This window comes from Leucopleurus acutus (genome assembly GCF_964270905.1).
Source record: "Leucopleurus acutus genome assembly, chromosome: 1".
Classification (NCBI taxonomy): domain Eukaryota; kingdom Metazoa; phylum Chordata; class Mammalia; order Artiodactyla; family Delphinidae; genus Leucopleurus; species Leucopleurus acutus.
This window is the reverse complement of record NC_139142.1, coordinates 201,176,681-201,192,706: the sequence shown is the minus strand read 5'-3', so window position 1 is coordinate 201,192,706 and position 16,026 is coordinate 201,176,681. Positions and strand designations below refer to the sequence as shown.

At 43.7% G+C, this 16,026-nt stretch overlaps 1 protein-coding gene across 1 annotated transcript in view; it reads right to left on the bottom strand.

The window, feature by feature from the left end:
- ZNF438 (zinc finger protein 438) overlaps positions 1–13,850 on the bottom strand; it is a 167,776-nt gene extending 153,926 nt beyond the window's left edge. Inside the window, exon 1 of the mRNA XM_082847858.1 lies at positions 13,767–13,850. The gene's annotated coding sequence lies outside the window, so the exon portion shown is untranslated. The remainder of the gene's footprint in view (positions 1–13,766) is intronic.
- Positions 13,851–16,026: the final 2,176 nt, after the last annotated feature.

The window sequence follows — 16,026 nt, the reverse complement described above, 5'->3', positions numbered from 1 at the left end:
GCCTTACAGTCAAACTATAATATTACTAGGATCTTCTCAAATAGCTCAAAGTATATCCCTACATATTACCTCATATATTCTTTTTTTAATAGCTTTACTGAGATATAATTCACCTACTATACAACTCACCCTTTTAAAGTACACTATTCATTGCTTTTAGTATATTCACAGAGTTGTGCAACCATCAGCAAAGCCATTTCAGACTGTTTGCGTCATCCTGAAAAGAAGCTCCCTGCCCATCAGGAGTCACTCCCCGTCCCCCCGCCTCCAATGCCCCCAGGCTACTCATCTACTTCTGTCCCTATGGAATGGCCCATTCTGGACATTTCATATAAATGGAATCATACAATGTATTATAACGTTTTGAGATCCATCCATGTTGCAGCATATGTCAGCACTTCATTCCTTTTTCCTTGCTGAATAATATTCCACCGTGTGGCTATACTACATTTTGTTTATCTAGTCATCATTTGATGGACATCTGGGCTGTCTCTACTTTTTAACTATTAGGAATAATGCTGCGATAAACATTCATGTACAAGTGTTTGTGTGAATGTACGTTTTAATTTCTTTGGGGTATATACCTAAGAATGGAATTGCTAGGTAACCCATGGTAACTTGACGTTTTTAACCTTTTAAAGAACTGCCAAGCTGTTTTCCAAAGTGGCTGCCCCCTTATACATTCCCAGCAGCATGTATAAAGGTTCCAGCTTCCCCAGATCCTGGCTGACACCCATCTTTGATTGCAGCCGGGTAGTGGCTATGCACACTACCTTCTGTGGTTCTGATTTGCACACCCCTATGCCGAATGCTGCTAAGCATCGTTGCATGTGCTTACCAGGCATTTGTAAGTCTGCTTTGGAGAAATGTCTATACAGATCATTTGCCCATTTTTTAATTGAGTCATTTGTCCTTTTTACTACTGAGCTGTAAGAGTTCTGTATAAATTCTAGATACAAGTACATTATCAGATATATAATTTTTATGTATTTTCTCCCACTCTGTGTATCTCATCTCATCTTAGTGCAGCTACTTGCACTAAATAAACAGATGCCGTGTTGGTATCCCCATTTTACAGATAGAATTGGCATGTCATTAAACAGACTTGACAACTGGCTGACTCAAAAGTAAGCTTACAGCTGTGCTCCTGGTTTTATTCATTTAAAGATGAATGAATATTGATATTCATTCATTGTTATGAATATACATTGTTATCAATGTATACTGATGACACTGCAGCAGAACTTCCACAAAGTCTCCCCCAGTTCAACCCTGATGCTATCTTGTATCTATAATCTGACAATGTTATTTCCAAGTTATATAAAAGATGGTTCCTTCATTCACTGGAAAAAATAGTTATGAAGTGTTACGTCGCAGGCACTGTTTGACTCCTAGCTCAGGATGCATTCCTGAACATAACCAAATCCTTACCCTCATTAGTCTGATAACTTGGCAGTGTTATGCAAAGTCCCTAGCCCTAAAAAAATTTCTTAATAGCAAACAATCCAAAGAAAGCAATTTTTCATCTTACTGCTTAAAGATCCACCCTCAACTCAGATGAAACACTACAGATTTTAATGTAGGCGATATCCTGTTTTTCAAAAAATCCGAAGTGCCAAACTTATTTTGTGGCCTAGGACGACCTTGTTTTTGAGTATTGGCCTTAATAGGCCATCCCTTGCTTCTTGTAAATCCTTTTTATAATGCAGTAGTGCTTAGTTTAATGACATTTGTCAAAATGAAACTTGACTAGAAGAGGAAAATACTCACAGTTTTACCTTTAATCAGAAAAACCTGAAGGTCCTGAGTCTCTATCCTGGCCAGTTCCTACTCCATGCTGAGCAAAAAAAAGTTATACTAGCTCCATTAAACATAAAAACAAAAATACAGAACAAAAATTCACTAACTTACAAAGGCAGTTCTAACCTTGTCTATCAAAGCATTCCTAGTACAGAGCAGAGGGACCAAATAATCCTCAGAAGACTGAAGGCCCAGCCCTAACGGGCCCAGGCAAACTTAAAATTTCTTAGACTGTTCTCTTAAAGAGTTCCCACCAATGTTATATTCTAAACTATAATACATCGATGTTCTTTTGTTATAAAAAAAATTTACCATTCTCGATGAGGGTCAATATACGAATCTGTTGAGAAGGAAAGACAGAACTCATGGCTTATCAGTAACTCATCGCTCATCCATCTTTACCACGCAAATTTAGTAAATTAAATGACAGCCAGCAAGTAAAGCTAACGCTGGGGAAGACATGCCCGCCTCCTAGTTTTGAGTGCCCTCAGCACGCCACTTTGTAACTGGAGGTTCCCACACTCCCTTCGTAGAGGTGCCTAAGGATTTACGAGGCACAGATCAGCTGGGGGAGCATGACCTGAGGTGACCCCAGGGATGCTGGCTGCAAGCAGCAGCACCCCAGTTCAAGGCGGGCCTTTTCCACACTGTGACCTGGGAGGCTAGGCGTTTTCTGGAGGCATCTCAGGGTTGCTCAGGGAGGATCACAGAAGAGCTGTAAGTGGGCAGAGCACTGCACTTCACCTGTCTTACGTACTGGGCCTCCACGGACACTTTCTGAAGACTGAAATTAGACTGCAACGAAAAGGTCTGAAAACCTTAAGACTAGAGGAAGTCTTGGCCAGGCAGACAACAATGTGCATCAGATCTGAAAGACGAGGTGAGGAAGAAAGGGGAGAATGGGTAATGAAGCCGGTGGGGAGCAGAGTCAAAAACAGGAAAGGGTGTGGAATAAGCCAGGGGTCAGGGTCAGGCCTTTATCCACTGAAAAGAATGCCTATTGTGGAGTGGGTGCGTCTGCTTAAAGGAACAGCCTGGGCTCCTTCACCCAGCACCACTCAACTGCTCAAACCTTCAACTCCAAAATGCCGCTTGCTGGCCCCAGTCTCTCCTTCTTGCTCCCCAGATCCCTGGCCTCCGTTGCCAACCAGCCTCCCACAGAGCAGCCAACGTGAACCGTCAGAAAGTAGACCGTCACTCCTCTGACTGGTGGGTGTCTTTCCCACGACACCTGAACCAAACCCTAATTCCTCAGGGCAGCCTGGACACACCACGCCTCTCTCCTCTCACTCTCTCACTCGTGCTCCGAGCCCTGGCCGGGGCTCTGCCCGGGCTGCGTCCGGACCCACGTGCACTGCTGTGTCCTGATGACGCTCGAGTCTGCTCCGAGGTCGCCTCTTCCTGTTCACGCTATCGCTCTCTGACCCTTGACCTTTCTTCATTTTTCTCTTGAACATTTTCTTTCTGTCTGAAATTATCCCTGTTTGCCATCTGCCTCCCCGCCTAGGAGGAAGCTCTACCAGGGCGGGGACTTTGTTTTGATCACTGTTTTGGTCTTGGGAGCCAGACCACTGAGAACAGTGCCTGGAGGACAGATGTTCACCATTTATGGAATGAGCGAATGAATCAGTCCTGCGTGATCTGAAATGCGTTTAGGCCTCCAGCGTTTCCCCAAACCCTTCTCCTTTCGTACCTGACCCATCAACCACGCGCTCAGCTTTACTGCTTGTCCACTGTGACCTAGGATCTGATCACCCAGGTTTGCAATCACTCCTTTGCCTAAACTCTCAACTTTCTCGCCGGCCTGTCCTTCCCCTCAACCAGCCTAAGGATCTACTTCTTCACTCGCACACCGCAGCCACCCAGAGGTCGCTGCTATAAAAAGCCCCAGCCGTGCCGACGGGGGACTCTGCAAACACACGGTCCCCCACCAGGAGCCCATCCATCTTTTTTAGGGCTCCCAATCCAGTCCCTCTCTCACAGCCGACAGAAACAATTCCAGGCTTCCATCACTTTCTTCACGCTTCCTCCCCTCCCCCCCACTCCGTAAGCGACATCACCTCCACAGGAACAAGAGAGGTCATTAGGTCAGACTCCCTCCGTTTCCTCCGTCCCTCCGATCACCGACCACACGCCCGCTCTCACCTCCTTCCTGGCAGCGCGGAGGGCGGATGTCCTTCTTCCTGCCCGAAGTGAACCCCAGCCAGAGCTCTGGAAGGCACGCGAGGCAGCCCACCTCCTCAGGGATCTACCCCGTCACGGGTCCACCTGCCCCTTCCCCATCTTCCCCTTCCCCTTCCCCTTCTCATCAGGCTTCTGCCCCACTGCACGCAAAGGCTCAAATTCTCCCATCACAAAACAAATGAACAAACAAAACTAATACAACTGCCCCAGACATTATGTCTCTCTCTTGCCTTTGTCCTCTTTTCCCTTTTCTCTGCGCAGCCAAGTGTCTTGTAAGACAGCTTGAACTCACTATTTTCGCGGTTCTGCTTCCCCACTCCCAATTCACTGCTCGACCCCCTGAGATCTGGATTTTGCCTGCAAACACATGTGACTTCTTAGCTGAAAATCCACTACGAATTTATTAAACCTGTCAATTGAACATCGGCATCTTGTCTCCTGGCTTCAGTGACATTAGTGCTTGTCTCTTGGCTTCAGTGGCATTATTCTTTCTTGGTGCTTGACTTTTTTGGACCCTTCTTGGCAGTCTGCTTTGCTATCTACTGTGTGATCTGAGAAAAGCCTCTCTATGTGGTGTAGCAGTTACAAGCCCGGGCTTGGGCTTAGTCAGCTTGGGCTGCTGTAACAAAGTACCATGACTAAGGTGGCTTCAAGAGCATAACTTCATTTCCTCACAGTTCTGGAGGCTGGCAGCCCAGCATGGTTGGGTCCTGGTGAGAGCGCTCTTCCTGGGATCCAGAAAGCCTGCTTCTCACCGCGTTCTCACATGGCAGAGAAAGCTCTCTGGTGTCTCTTCCCCTTCTTGTGAGGACACCAGTAGGATCGGGATCCACCCTCATAATCGCACTTAACCTTAATCGCCTCCTTAAAAGCCCGATCTCCAACACGGTGACATGGCGGGTCAAGGCTTCGACGTGAATCTGGGGGGACACAATTCAGTCCACAGCAGCCAACGATAATTGCACTTTAATTAAAGCGTGGTAAAGCTGAATGTTATGTAACAATAACTGTGCAAGTACAAGAACTCTAAAGCAGCAGAGAAAATGGGTATCACATGAAAATATCAGGCTACAAAATTTTATATCAACATGTAAAACATACACATATGAAATAAAAAGGAATATATCATAATCGTCATCAGAGTGAGGTTCCAGTAAAAGAGCTTATTTCTAAACTCTTGGCTAAGCAGTTTGAAAAATAAATTTTCATAGAAAGACTATATAAGTGAAAAACTTCAACTGAACAAAAAAATCACTAAGAACAATTTCAAATCTAACTTTCCCTGTTTGTTTCCTGCTAACCTCATTGCCATCTGTACTAACTAGGATATAGGCCAATCTGCTGTGACAAAGCCAAGAATACAGTGGCTCAAATGAAAGAGGAGTTTGTTTCTCTCCCATGTAACAGTTCGGGGGCAGACAGGTGGTCTCAGGAAGGTCCAGGGACTGAGGTTCCTTCTGTCTTGTCCCACCACCCCCTGTGGACACTGCCCTGGTCTGCAGGACAGAAGCTGGCTAACAACACCTTGCTCTTGTGGGTGGGGGAAAAGAACAGGACTAACAGCGGATCTGAATACAAATGTGGTTTAGAAGTTGCACTCATCGTTTCCACTCCCACCCACTGGCCAAAACTTAGACATGTGGCCTCATCCGCCTACAAGGAGCCTAAGAAATACAATTTCTCTGTAGGCCGAGCTAAATGTCAGAGGTGAGAGGGTATCCTTCTCCCGACTCTGGAAGAGTCGTCTCCTTCCTAAAGGGGCGCCCATCCAATCCCTGGATTCCACTCCGAGTCTACGATCTCTGGGCAACGCACAGTCTCTGCAACAGATACCGACGTGGCTCCAGCCCAGCCCAGTGACCTACAAACTAACAGACCAGGAACCTTTTGCTCTCCACCACCACCATAGCAACCAAAATACAACGAAACGAAAATAAGATGAATGCAGTTAAGTCTCCCATTCTGAAAAGAAAAGAATGGCAAATACACATTCTTACCAATGATGAGATACAGCTGGAAAAGAAAGGTGAAGAATCCCCCCTCCGCCAAGGAAGCCAGACCCTTGGTTAAACCCAGTCCTGTCCTCTGGGGGGAAGGGGAGGGATCTCCTTTATCAGTTTGTCTGCTGGAGCCTGGCTTTGCCTCTGGAAAATTCTTTTTTTTTTTTTAAATTTCCATCATCCTTTCTAGTCATATGTGAAGTGGATACGGAAAACTATGTGCTCCAAAGACGTGGCAAACAGCTGGTGCCAATTTGGGGGTCAAGGGTTGCTTTAGGTGTCAATGTCAAACCCACCACAGGCTTTTACAAGCCAAACTTGTGGCATCTTTGCCAATGTAAACCTCTCAAAAATTCAACAGGTCTGTTTGCCTTCAGTCAGTACCACATGAAAGCAACCACAACTAAAGACAGTCCCGTCATAGATACTAAGCTTGTCTTTTCTCCTCCTTCACTTGCTGGCTTCTGTGGCAGACCCATCTTTCCCTCAATTCAAGGTGAGCTACCTTGAGGTCATCTGACTCATGACAGGAGGATTAAACCACCACACCCCAGTGATGTCAGGCAGGCCACGTGACCTGAGACGGTTCTTCCCGTCTGACTGATTTCAGGCTCAACCATTTAATTTGCTTTGGCCAATAAAATATGAACAGAAGTAACACATGCCACGTCCAAGCACCTGATTCTGCCACATCCTTTTCCTTCTGCCACAGAACAGCAATGTCTCCAAAAAGCCTATTCCTTTGGCTTAGTGGAACAGACGATGTGGAACAGAGCCACGGACATGTCATGAGTAAGAAATCAACCTTTGTTGCTGTAAGGGAGCTGAGACTTTGTGTTTTTAAGTGCAGCTCTACCTGGCCATGGGGAAATTTTGATGGAATTTAACAAGTAATAACAACAAGGCCCTCAAAATTAAGGACTTGTTATTCAACAAAGGACGTTCTAGACAAAGTTAACAGACAGGCAAAAGACTGGGACTACCTATTCGCAACATCTAAAAAGAACCAAGGGATTTAATAGCCATTGTATGCCAAGGACTCTTGAAAAATAACAATAAAAAGACAGGAAGTGCAATTGAAAAGTGGGTAAGAGACAAGCAGACAATTCACCGAAAATAAAATCCAAGTGGTCAGATAAAATACAGGCTGCCCCATTAACTCTGAATTAAAGATAGATAATGAAAAAAATTCAGTATAAGCATGGCCTGACTACTACACAGTATACACTTATACTAAAAAATTATTTGTTGTTTATTTGAAATTCAAATTTTATAATGTCCTGTATTTTTACTTTCTAAATCTGGCAAGCACAGGTGAAATCCACGTGGCTAACAAGTGAATGAAGAGAAGCTGAGTCTCACTAGTAATCAAAGAAATGCAAATTAAACCTACGTGATACCATTTTATATCTTTTATATTAGCAAAGTCCAGAAAACAAGGCTTTTATTGAAGTGCATATAACCCTGTATTTTTCCATTTTATTACAAAAGATCACCTAGCCTAAGATTCTTTTTTCATCACACCACTAGGCAATACAAGCCCAACTATTCACTGCATGTGCACAGAGAAAAACCACACTTCAAATCATAACTTCATACAGTAGGTAGTACAGGAATAATCCCAGTAACCATGGTCAGGCATCATAGACTTTTTCCTAGAAAACTTAAGTACCTATTTAGAATAAATTTGTAAAAATGAAATGTTGAGGATTGAATATGCTTGAGTATCATTTCGTAATCAACAGCTCTTTCATAAGGAACATCATAACGTTAATTTTGCTACTAGATGAAGATTAACCTCTTAAGGTTAACTCTCATAGCAGGTCAGAAACTTGGACTGTAAATAAAAACGAGAATCAGGCTTCACGGTTTCAAAGAGCTTTCACGTAAAAATGCTTTATCTAAATCACAACTATAGCTTTAGCACTGGATGATATCCATCTGGAAGGCAGAGGTAAGACGCAAAAGCTGTAGGTTAAGGAAGGGAATAGGGGGACTTCCCTGGCGGCGCAGTGGTTAAGAATCCGCCTGCCAACGCAGGGGACACGGGTTCAAGCGCTGGTCCAGGAAGATCCCACATGTCGTGGAGCAACGTAGCCCGCGCGCCACAACTACAGAGCCCGCGTGCCTAGGGCCCGCGAGTCACAACTACTGAGCTCGCGTGCCTAGAGCCCGCGCACCTCAACAAAGAGCAGCCCCCGCTCCGCTCACCGCAACCAAAGAAAGCCCGCGCACAGCAACGAAGACCCAACGCAGCCAAACAATAAATAAATTAAATATTTTTTTTAAAAAAAGGGAAGGGAATAGGAGAAGCCTATAAACACAACGTATACAGCACTCATTCTTTTTTTTTTTTTTTTTTTTTTTTGCGGTACGCGGGCCTGTCACTGTTGTGGCCTCTCCCGCTGCGGAGCACAGGCTCCAGACGCACAGGCCCAGCGGCCATGGCTCACGGGCCCAGCCGCTCTGCGGCACGTGGGATCTTCCCAGACCGGGGCACGAACCCGCGTCCCCTGCATCGGCAGGCGGACTCTCAACCACTGCGCCACCAGGGAAGCCCAGCACCCATTCTTTTTTAAATATTATGAGCTTATTTCGTGTAAATACAGCATGTATGCTATTTTAAATAAAATTTCGATTCAAAACACAAAGTACACCAACAACTCATTTTGCCTTCTTGAACTTCTAGGATAAATAATGCCCTCTGAGTTGATTTTAACATCTCCAGAGGAAAACATTTTTAAAACTAAGCTCTTACTATGAGAGATCAATTTAGAAAAAGACCAACATTTTGGCACAGTTCCGAGAAATAGTCATAAATAGCTCTTTATTTCATTCCGAAGCATAAAAATATTTCAAAATAAATACTAAACCAAAATACTTTATATGAATGGTACTCTAATATAATAGTTGTGGTAAACTGATTTACAGATACTAACGTGACTCAGCCTCCCTTATATAAAAGACATGCAATATAATCGTGAACACTTCTAAAGTGTTGGTATAGGGAAAATTGCTAGTTTGCTTTCAAAAGGAGATCACTTCTGGAGGTACCTCTAACAACAGCAAACCCAGCAAGCTTTTAGATCTATAATTCAGCCTCCATCAGGACGAACTGTGGCAGGCATCTGACACAACACACCCCCACAAGAGAGAAAGGTAAACATAGAAGTCACACAGCTTTCACCGTAAAGTCTAAGGCATTAAAGTATTTCCATAAATCACATATTACCTTTTTAACTACATATAAAAATAATCCTTGAAACAGCCTGGGTCCCAAATATCATAGAGTCCTGAGGCTACTGGGTAGGAAACAAATGATATTCACTGCACTCTTTTTTTTTTTCTTTTATGTTTCAGAAGAAAAGCAAAATCAGAAGTGTTATATTAGCACCACTGCTAACAAAGGTTTGACATAAACGTGGAAAATTTAAAGTACCTATTCTTCAACTTCAAGAAAGGAAAAGATTATTCCTTGGCTCTTGTCCCAAGCTGGGAACAAGTAAACACAGAACCGGTTTTAAATAAGCCCCAATCAATCAATCCTTAAACTCTACTCAATATCTCCACTTAAGTACGCAGCTGAGAAAGTAAGCCAATCCGGAACTGCCCCCCCTTCAGTACCCTCGCTCCTCAAAGCTGGCCAGTCCCTAAACTCCAAGTTTAAAGTCAACCAATCCTTAAACTGTCTCACTTTTGAAAAACAAAAATCCTGAAACTCCATGCTTCCTCCAAATCCCACCTAAGCACATCTCTGCCTGTTGTGAGGACTATATTCTGCAGGCATGATTCTCCCTTGCTCAGCAAGTATGAAATTCAGCTTTGATTTAGCTACACTGGAGTGGTGGGCTCTTCCCTCAATAATACGATAAATATTATGGTTACTTGGTTATTAGCATTTTTCTTCATGAAGCTAAGAAAAATATTTGTTATAATAATTCAATTTTATGGAAAGTTGAGAGTCTTTGCCTTTCAAGCCTAAGTATAATCCTTCTAGCCCAATACACAGCTGCACTAACAAAGGGGTCCCTTTCCTTCTCCTCTCCATCCCAGACCCACACCTCACACTATCAATGGTCCAAACCCAGCCGATGGATGTACCATATGAAACACCAAAATTTCCAATTACTGAAACTTGTATCAAGAATTGAGTGTCATCAAATAGTCTTCAAAGAATATGGTAACTGAGCAAATATTTAAGTAGATACTCTTTCTGACCTAATAGAAATGACAGTGTGGCTTGGTTTTTTAAGATCTGGAAACGTAAATTCTAAATCCCATCTTTGAGATTGGTTTGCTTGGGTAAGCTGATCATCTCTTCTTAAATTTTTCAGTCTAGAAAATAAAGCGACCACCCCAGCTCCTGCCACCTCACAACAATGGTGTCTGTGCTCATTTAGAGTAAGATGAACTCTCAATGTTTCAGAAAGGCAAATAAAACCCAACCATTATGTTATTTTGTTTGAGGTTTAGGTCAGCATGGAAAAAAGTAAGAAAAACTGTCTCAATTTGACACAAAAGATGGCTGAAGAGAGTAATATAGGTTCTAATTAGAAAATTAGAATGAATGGGAGTCCTATCCCAAATATAAATCCCTCCATCAGACTGGCAAAGTGAATCGTGCGAGAGGGCTGCCTGACCCAAGTGCACTCAGATACGGCTGAGGGCCACGTTTTGGATGGCTTGTGGACTTAGCGTTCTCAAAAAATAAATTCTAAATGGCAAGTGGTGTTACCTTACGGTTTATCAAAGCTCCGTGAAGTTTCCACTCGAGTCCAGTCAGAGTAGGATTACGAACACTGAATTACCAATTGATTCAAGTTAACATGAACATTTGACTAGGTGTTAAAGGAAACCAGAATGTCACCGCAAGATCTGCCATTTTGGCATATTGGTTATTTTGAATTAAAGGCACTTAAGAAATAGCAGGTGCAAGAAAGACACTCTGAGTCTCCTTTGTCCTTCCTGAAAGCAAGAGATAAACTCCCATGTGAAAGGCACTCTCTCTGTACCAGGAGGAAGACATTCTTAGCAGCAGAGGCGGGGAACTGGGGGCTGAGAAATCTGTACAAACAGACCTTATTACAGTAAAACCCTTGTCTTGCTGTTACCTCCTCACCACTCACTGCCCCTGGCCCACACCCCTTTGTCTTGTCAACTCTTCACAAAGTTATCGTTTGTCTAAAATGTGCAAAAGCTTCCTGCTCTGGTCACTTCTTCAGGTCTTCATTCTCTTGTGAGGGCTCCCATGCATATGTAAAAGTTTAATAAAATGTGTATGTTTTTCTCCTGTTAATCTGTTTTATGTCAGTTTAATTCTCAGGCCCAGCTAGAGACCCAAAGAGGGTAGACGAGAATTTTCCCTCACCTACAGTGCCAAGAGGCCTACTTAGTTAGGTTAGGCATAGATTTGGTGAATTCATACAGAAACTGTCAAATTTATTTCTAGAGAAGAATCCATGGAGAGCCAGTATAGCTCAGAGGAAACAGTCAAAACTACATTATGAGTTTGGTGACCTTGAATAAGTTACTTAATATCTCTGAACCTGTTTCCTCGCCTATAAAATAGGAATTATTTCACAGGACTGTCAGAAAGATTAAAAGAGATAATGATAAATAGTAACTTTAAAAGTGTCCTAAGCATCTGGACCTCTGAGTCCTAGACTTACTTTTGTCACTAACTTGCTATAATACACATGACAAGTCATTTGATCTAAGTCGGTTTCCTCATCTGTCAAACAGTGGTGTAACGCATACCCTACACATTTCATGGGGTATTTATGACAATTAATGTGAAAAGGATTTCTCAAATATAGAGAAACCCTGGGAGTTTTGACTGGGAGATAATTAATTCCACACCCACAAAAATGAAGAGGATTCATACTAACAAACTTGTTACAACCCAGGATTATATAATGCTCCAATTAAATTAACTTTACTAAGAAAAACATTTCACGCCTAAGAACATACCCGACACACCAGACCCGTTGGCAACCACTCGGCCATTAGCTACAAGAATTCTTTTCCACGCAATGAACGCACCAAATTGGCTCAGCTCTCCAATGAACTAAAAGCAGTTCAACACACTCTTTTGTTCGAGTCGGGTGTCTGCCACTTAAAACTACCCCTTCAATTTCTAAAGCATCAGGGAAAAAAAGGAAAAGAAGAAAGCTATACATTGCAGGGTTTCTCAACAGCAGCAGTGTTGACACTTGAACCAGATCATGTTTCAATGTCGGGGTTGCTCTGTGCACCGTAGGGTATGTAGGCGCATCCTTGGCCGCCACCAACTGGATGCGCAGAGCAGCACCCCTCCCACACAGCTGTGACACCTAAAGATGTCTCCAGGCATTGCCAGATGTCCCCAGGGTGAGCTGGGGAGGGGACAAGATCATCCCCAGTTGCGATCCACTGAGCTACAGCCATAGTACTACCTTCCAGTCGTATTTATCTCACATCTCTCTCTCTCTCCCTATAGACTGGTGGCTTACAATGCAGTCTGAAAAACTAACAGTTTTGCAACATAAGAACTCAAGAAAAGAATGCTGTCTGTAGGACAGTAACGTCGTAAGAAGAATTACAGGTACGGTAGGGAGTTACGGTTCAATTATCTCTTCCATCAACATGCTGTTTTTACTTCATCCTCTCTAAGAATTCTCTTCTTGGGAGTTTTTTTGGGGTAACAATTTGGTTAGCCTGTCACTAAAGCTTAGTCTCCACCCAGACTTACTAATTCTTATTCGTTAGTGTTTACGTTGAAAAAGAAAAAAAAAAATCAAGCCTTGACGTTTTAATTTCTAAGCAACCAAATATGAAATTAATCAAAATTAAGTGTTCCATAGCTATTTAAATTATTAAAATTAAACATATTTAAACATTTAAAATATTAAGTAAAATTACCCAAATTAGTATTCAGCTATTACTGTAAATATATAATATATATGTTGAAGGTAATGTGCAAAAATAAAAGAAACCATACGAAGTAGAATTTTAAGAATTACATTTAATGCCTACTACGTTCCATCACTGGGCTAGACGCATGGTTTTCTACAAGAAACAATTTCCATAATATCAGTACTTACACTGGTACTCTTAACATGGTAGTTTTTAAATTTGCCTAGGTAAATATAAATTTTAAACGCAATTTGGATAAGTTATCTAGGATGCTATATTTCACCTGGTCAGTGTTAGAAAGAGTGGCTTCTGTTGTCTTCAAACAGGACGGCTGACCATCACTGCCCCTCTGCCGGGAGCTACCTGACACAATTAATCGTCAACCTGCTGTCCCAGAGCCTGAACTTAAAAAGTGACAAAGCCTGAGTCATCAACAGGCCACTTAAGACGCAATTCTACTTTATACCATATCTAATGTTCTTAAGGAAGCTAACTGCAATTGTGGTTAAAAAAAATAGTGATAATCACTTCAACTCCATTAAATTTAGGGACGCTACAATAGCAGATTTAAGATTTTGTGAACTGCAAAATGAGATAGCACATCTCCACTTCTATACTTGCGGAGGATTCCTGTTTTAGAGTCCTGGGACTTGGTTATTCAGATCAACTCTCCCACTGAAAGCTAAAAAAGCTAAACAAAATATAACTGTTATCTGTTGTAGGGGAAAAGCTCTGAAATTAATCATGAAATCTACAATGGCATAAATTTATCAATATATAATCTGCAATGGTTCAGATGTGAAATACTCACATTAGGAAGTAATAAAATTGTGATAAATGTATGGAGGTTATAGTACGCCCTGAAAGAAACCCACAGAAATAACATACCTATTTTTGTATGTATGGTTCAAGTTCCTGTGTTTCCACATTGTTCCACACAATTCCACTCATGACAAATATCACCAGATCCTCTTTCTCTGACAAGAAATACAGCTCAGTGTTAACGGGATGATCCGCAGAGAAACTCAAACTCATTCCGATGTGTGGAACTTTGGCCTGATTCACTTAACCGGGCGGAAACCTGCCTAAACACTTCACACAACCCCTCCATCGCCCTCTATTATGCAAGCTGCAACATTTTAAGGCAACTCCCTTATTTCACCAGCTGGCCCTGTCAACACTGATGTAACAGAACTGGAAAAACTCATCACTCCACCATGATATTCAAATATCAAACTGTATTTCACTTGGGAAAAATTATACGGTTGCCAAATAAAACTAATGCAAATATAGTAAACTAGGCAAGGCTCTGAGTCATTCTTTCTTGAAAAGGACTCTTGGGGAACCTCGAATCCATCCTGCGACCGACCGCTCAGGCCTTCTTTTGCTCCTCTGACCCCGCCCCGCCCCACCCCTCAAGCGTGCGGGGCAGAGCGGGGGCGGCAAGAAGGCCAGGATGAGCTCATTAGCGTGCGGTCCGTCCACTCTAGTTTTATCCCCACGGGTCCTTCCTCACACTCTGCTCCTCCAGAAAGAGAGCTATGTTTTATTCATCTCTGAACTCCCCAAACCTCGGCCAATATCCTGCATATAAAGTCATGCCTAACATCTACTCCATGGCAAGCACCAGATTCGGGACTAGAGACAGAGAAGTAGAAGAGATACGAACCTCAGCCTGGACGGATGTTGGCTGCCTGAACGGAATCAAGTAATGAAAGGCCAGTTAGCACAGCGCCAACTGCCTGTGTTCCTTTCTCCCCTTGCCAATCAAGGCTTAATGAGGAACCAAAGAGGGCTTTCTCTTAAGAAACACAAACGTGTGTCTTCAGCCCTGACCATTCCCCTGAGTTCCACATCCATACACCCAAGGGCCTACTCAACGTGTCGACTTGCAGGGCGTTACAGGGATAAACTGCATGGGCTTGGAAGTCAGAGGGCTTGGGGTCTGAATCCCAGCTCCATCACTGCCCAGCTGGGTGCCAGCAGGCGGGTCACTCTGAACCTCTCTGTGCCTCTGTCTTCTCCCGCGTAAAGTGGGGGCCCTGAGGGCTCCTGGCACACACAGCTGTGATATAAGGATTAAATGAATTAACATGTGTAAACATGCTTAAAACCCCATCGGGCACACAGTTCACGCTTACACGGTGCTTGCTGTTATTCCTAGCGCCAGTACTGCTGTTACTATGTCTGTCAGGCATCTAAAACTCGTCCAAAACAGAATGCACGGTTTTCTTCCCAAACCCCTTTCTCTCGTCCCGGGAAACAGCGCCACTATCCATCCAGCTGTTCCAGCCTAAAACCTGAGAAGTCATCACTTCTTCCTTTTCCCCACCCTCCAACTAGCAAGTCCACACCAGCACTCCTGGCTTCAGAAGCTTTCCACGACTTTCCCCACATACCATCACCTCGCCAGTACCTCCCTAGTGCAGGCGCCCAGCGTCTCTTCCCAGGGGGCAGGAAGACTCTCCCACCTCCCCACTCTCAACACTCCCCGCTCCACGACCCTCCGGCTAACTCTCCAAGAGCACTAAAGTCAGATGCTATTCCCATGATGCAAACCTCCCTGTGGCTTTCCATCACGCTTCGAGGAGCATCTTCACTGCCCCATGCCTACAAAGGCCCTATCCCCATCGATAAAAATGGAGATAGTAATACAGACCTCAGAAGGCTGTAAAAACTTCATTAGGCGTTTAGACGAGGGCCTCACACACAGTAAGCTCCAGGCAAGGTTCACTGCTATGATTATTCCTGCCTGACATGCTCTTACCTCAGGCTCTTCCTCTCCCGTCAATCCATTCAACTACCACCCCCTTTGAGAGGTGTCCCCAGACAGACCCCCTCTGAAACGACCTGCCCTGCTCTCCCACTCTTGGCCTTGTCTTCCTTTGCTTCACCGCACTTACTGCCGTCTGAAATAACATCACGTCCTTGCTCTTTGCTGCCCAGTGCCCCGCCGGAACGTGAGCTCCACTAGGTTGGACATGTCATCTCATTTGATGCTCTAGTTCCGCTTCTGACCCAGGACCTGACTCTGAGAGCACAACACACCTCTTCCCCAGGTAAGGGAACCGGCGTGAATTTCTTAGTAACGACACCGTACTGAGCCAGCCTCTCATTTTCACCTTCATGACCACAGCTGAACCTCAGG